Source organism: Sceloporus occidentalis, unplaced genomic scaffold (assembly GCF_023333645.1).
Source record: "Sceloporus occidentalis isolate IW3139 unplaced genomic scaffold, rSceOcc1.0.p SCAF_159, whole genome shotgun sequence".
NCBI lineage: Eukaryota > Metazoa > Chordata > Lepidosauria > Squamata > Phrynosomatidae > Sceloporus > Sceloporus occidentalis.
Window position 1 is genome coordinate 769,169 of NW_028317139.1, and position 6,000 is coordinate 775,168.

Sequence of the window (6,000 nt, forward strand, 5' to 3'; positions counted from 1 at the left end):
CCCTTTAACCGAGCCTGCACCTCTAGCGGCGGACATTACTGTCCGTCTCTAGAGGGGTGCCGTGCACACAACCAGTAGCGGACCGAACCCCCCCCCCCGTTCGGTACGCTACTGGTTGTTCGCACAATTTTACAAGGAAATCATAAATGCATGAATTATTGCTATGGCGAGCACAGGAGGGACGATAAAATGAAAATAAGTTATTTGGACTGATATGTTTCCACCATACAAGGGGGAGGTCACTTATGGTACACCTTCCCTGCGCTTATACCACCTCTGGGCCGGCTTGGAAACTCGAGATGAACTGGGAAAGAGTATAAAGTTAATGAGAGAAGATTGGTCAGTGTGCTTACTAAGGGCCAAGATCTAATTTTGAGTACGTCACCATCTTTCCTTGCCGGAGCCCTACAGACAGAAAAACTGTTACTTTACCATTCAAGTGAATAGTTAGGTTTTCTGTAATTTTCTCCTTTTTATTTTATCTGTTGGTGTAAATAATCTGTTTATCATCTTTTTTGTATACACTGTGATTTTTTTGTTCATAATAAATATTTATTTATTAAGTTCTGCCTTTGTCTGGTAAAGACTCACGTTACCTGATTAGACCATTTTATCGGTAATTTAAAATCACATAATTATTGTGTTAAAATATATTGTGTGGGTTTTTAGTCTGATTCGCTTGGGGGACCAAGGCACCCCATTTAAAAAATTGTCTTGGTGGTGGCAACGTTATTTTGATATTAGTTATATCATTATAGTTAATTGCGGGTGGTATTAAGGGTGGATATTTGTATTTTTATCACTATTTCCGGTCTAGGGCAGACAGAACCAAGTCATGCGCACGCTTGGAGTAGAGTGTGTTCGTGACAACACCCACAAAAAAACAAATGTTGGCAAGAATATTAATTTCATAAATTTGCAAACTGTATGTCAAGTGGAATAAAGTAGAAGCCCGAAAAAATTATTAACTTCTAAATAAATTAAATACATTGAAATAAATAACATTTACTGGACAGATATGGTACAGCATAACCCCCATCACTATATACTGCGCAGACATTGATGGTGGTACAGCGGAACAAAAAGTGTTTGGTGCAGAACAAAAACTACACAGCAGTCTTACACTTCTTGTCGTGTATTATTGGGTTTTATGCTTTTCTTATCTTTTGAGATTTTAATTTGTTTTACATGGGATATATGAATAAACCATTATATGAAAAGATAAGTGCATTATGCTTCTAAATGCACTCTAGATCTGTTTTGTCATCTTCATTTTTGTTGGAGTAGAAGGTTTATAGTAGTCTGACATATTGTTTATTCAAATAATGAGTAACCAAAATCTGTTTGTTTTATTTATGTGGATTATGATGGATTAACAAATCTGTTATCTTCATAATTCTATTTTATTTTCTCGTTGTTTGACTTTTGTATAAAAACATGTAAACATTTGAGCACCTGTAGCAAAGATTATGATTTTGAAAGAACAAGTCAATCTGATTTAATATTTTGTAACTGCTAGGTAAAACAGCCTTTCTGCACTTTTTTTATGTTAGTAATGAAAAAGTAACAGAATGTTTTGTCAACTAATTGTCAAATTGATTCACTCAATACAAAGGAAGTAATTATAAATAACTTGTTCATGCAAACCAACTATGATGTTATGTAAACAGTCCTGAAAGAGCATTACACCCGTGAGTATCTTGTATCATAAATGTTATATACGGAAGGACCACTTCCTTGTTGAACCAATTGACCAATTGCATGACTGTCACCAGTTCTCTCCCTTTGACCATGGTTGTAAAGAAAGGAACAATATTTAAAACATGTTTTAAAAATATCCTTGATTTTGAAAAAAAACATATTTTGTCCATTAAAATAACATCAAATGGATCAGAATACAATGTATGTGTAATGATGGAAATGACTATTGTAGCTCTTGATTAATGGAATACCTTCATGGGCGTACAGAGGCCCTTTAGCAGAAACCATCACTCTTGTTTCACCTCTTGGCTCATCCAACTTTAATGGGCTAATTGATTATTAATACAATTGACCTGAAAATGTATACATTTCTGGCATTGACCTTTATCACATGCATACTAATAAAATAAAAAAAAAAGAAACACAAAAAAACTTGTACTGGAGCAAAAATAAACATTTTAGTGACTTCTCTCTTTTTCCTGTCATAATGACAATGTTTAGATATAAACATCTCTTCTGTGGTTTACACTTTAATGATAACAACCCTCCTAAATAGATCAGAATATAACCTGTCACAGAGGTTTGCAGAGGTGTACGTTACATCCAAAACATATGCATAGGCAAATTGCTAATATCCTTTCTGCACCAAGACAAAATTTTGTAAATAAATACGATTTTGTGACAAAAAAGATATGTGTATGCAGATAACAATACAAAATATAAGCAGTGTGTCTAGGGGAGGACTGGTGCAATAATAAACCAGTGTAACATACATTTTGAAGCAACATGCCCAATGTATAAAAAAAAGTAACATAAACACATAGAAAAAGAGAACACAGAAAGGATTCAGTCAATGTGTAAATTCTTCCTAGAGCCAGTGTGATGTATCCTGGCCTAGGTAGACTCTGCCTCCATAGACTACGCATCCTCACCACTGCCAATGGAGGCCGGCAGGGAGAGGAACGGGTACAGGCGTTGCTATAGAGATGCGTCTCCTCACCGCTCCCGACAGACACCGACGGGGAAGGAGATGCGTTCAGTCATTGCTATGGCAACGCGTCTCCAACAATGACATCACAGTGGGGACACATTCAAATGTATTTAATCCCTGACCTCCCATTACCCTTCGCTCAGGTATCAGCTGGAGTCTTCCCTATACCATAGCGTTGTTACTGTTTTTGACTACCCCTATACCAGACCCTCTCCTGTGATTTTGACCAGTGATTCTTGCAGCCAGCTTCGACCTCCGCTTTGTGACCTGACTTTGCCTTTTGGGTCTTTCCTTTGTTACCTCGGCTCGACTCTCCGTGTTAGTTTGCTTCCTGCTAATAGAGACAACCCTGTTTCCCGGCTCACAGTGTGCCGTGACACCCATCCTGGGAAGTTCCCAGGTATAGCTATAGCAGATTGTGATGCATGCAAATGAACATTTGAATTAAGATCACATGTGAGCGGGCAGAATTGGACACGTGTTGCGGGAGCGGGCGTGATTGGACACATATGTTGCGGGAGCAGGCAGTAATGGTCAGAAATTCAGAGGGAGCGGTCGGGAGAGGGATTAAACAAACAGTCCCGCGCAGGGCTCTAGTCTGCAGACAAGTCTCCCTGCAAATCAGAACTTTAATGCATTGTAATCAAGAAGCTCCATGATTATTTTTAATGATATATACGTCTGTTTTTTACTGAATAAACCTTTATCCCCTGTATGACGTCTTCGCAGTATGATGTCTTCTTCTCTCCTCTGCATTATTTTTGAGGTCTTCCATTGGTATCTTGTGAAGGGACCTGAGGGATTATTGCTATGAGCTCATCCCAATGCCTTAGAGCTGCATTGTTCTGAATAACGTGACTGGGGAAAAAACTATTGTTTTCCATATGGAAATTATGATGTTTGGAAAAAAAAACATTATTTTTGCCACAAACATTTGAAGAAATTAGTGTTAAAATGGCTATAGGAAAAGTGACAAAACAACTCAAATGAAATACCATGGGTTGTCCATTATTCAGAAACATATTTTGTAGACTAGGTCTCTGTGAGGTTATAGAGCTTGCCTATCAAGTTTGAAAGCTTGAAAAATATGCACATCTTGAAATAAATTTTGTAAAGTATTTCCAAAGTACTATATATGGAAGTCCTATGTATTTGGGGTGGTTTTCAAATCAGGTTTAATTTTGCTCAATTGTTTTGTGAAAACTATATTTTTGTTATGTCCAGATAAAACCATTGGTTACACATATAAATATAGTATCAAAAAAGCACTACTATAAAAACATAATATTTAATACAAGTAGGAACATATTATGATTAAACAAATACATTTGTTCAGGTTTTATCACTTCTCTTATGCCAAAAAAACCTCTGGTCTTGGGGTGCTCAGGTCATGTTGGGATTAAACAAAAGTGATATTAAATCATGAGCCGTAGTAAAAAAATATTTTAATGTAAGGAGACATTCTATAAATGCATACTGTTTTTGTATGTTACAATAAATTAACTCTCTATTTTTTTCCAAAAACTGGAGAATGCCACTTGTTTTTTGCAAACCTGTTTATTAACTCATCTTCATGTAAGTAATTGTTCAGTGTGGTTATATGCGATTAAAAATCATGAAACAATTATAATAGTATGGGAAATGGTGTCCCTTTTACTGATTGTTGTGGGTAAGAAGCCCCATCCCGATGTGTATTTTTATATTTCAAGTATAAGTACTACTCATGGGAAAAAGGCACATAGCATGACAGGGTCAAGCGGATCAAATTAACTTTATATTGTAGAAACAAACAATTACATTTCAGTCACTCCATGGGACTTTTATAACTGTGTTTACTTTTTCGGTAAAAGTCCTATTGGGGGCTGAAATGTCAATTGTTGATTTCCACAATAGAAAGTTGATTGGAACCTCTTAACCTTGCCAAGGTGTTCCTCTTTATTTCTTTATTTGACCATTAACCCTGTGTGCAGGAATCACTTTGTGTTCATAAATTTATAGTATAGCAGCTGTGTTTTTAATTAACCCCTTAATGACAATTGCCGGTCCTGGCACGGCACGGAAAAGCATGTGCTTTACGACAATTGACGTGCCAGGACCGGCACGTCTTTAAACGGGTGCAGAAAGCGATCTACTATCGCTTTCTGCACCCAAAAAGCGTTGCTGAATGCCTCGACCTCGAGGCATTCAGCAACGCCGCGATCGGCACGAAGGGGCCATCTCTGGCCCCTCCACGGGGCGTCAACATCCGCCATACTTTGTATGGCGGCGGACGCCCGTTTTAAAAGCGTTTAGGAGGCGATCGACGATCGCCTCCTAAACTTAAATGGTGTCGCTGGAATGCCTCGATCAGGAGGCATCCAGCGACACCAAACACTAACCTTTTGATGGGCTGTGACCGCTCCGGAGAGCGGTCACAGCCGCAGCTGCCGGCAATCTTCGCCATCAAGGAAGATGGCCGCCGTCCTGTAACAGGAACCACAAATTTTAAAAGTTCGCTAGATAGTCCAGACCATCTAGAGAACTTTGGCTCCACTTGCAGGTTGAATACAGGTACTGCATTCACCATGCAAGTCAATGGAGCCCAGCTTTCTAATCACAGTGTGATTAGTAAAAATAAATTAAAAAATAAAATAAAATTAATAATAATTAGAAAAAAATAGTAAAAAAACAGTAAAATGTAAAAATCATTTCCCACTGATGTCACTATCAGGGGAACCTCCAAGTTGAAAAAAAATGTTAAATTTTTTTTAAAAAAAAATAAAAAAAAAATATATATATATATAAAAAATATATTTTTGTGAGCAAGTCCTAAAATTAGCATATTAGCTTAAAACAATTCTCGCATGGAAAGAGTTAAAATACTGGCATATTAAATGCCCGTGGGGTGTCTACTTTTAAAAAATGTATGATTTGATGGGGTAAATTGAATGGGCCAGGTTCAACAACGTCCCAATTAACACGGGGGGAAGGATGGCCACACATCTAATTTCCAATTAGAAAAATGCACACGTACCAAATGTGGCCTTTTAGTTCCCCCAAAAAATGACAAACCCATGCATGTGGGGTATCACTGCACTCAGGAGATGTTGCTGAACACATTATGGGGTGTCGTGTGACAGCGGCATATACCAGGAGCTGTAAATTCATACATAAAGTAGGTGTGTGTGGGAAAAATACACACACAAAAATATTACTGCAAACTTTGAAAAAATGCTGGTGGTAAAATATGTGCATGCAAAGAGTTAAAATACCAGCATTTAAAATACCCTGTGGTGTCTAGTTTTGAAAAATATATGGTTTTGTTGGGC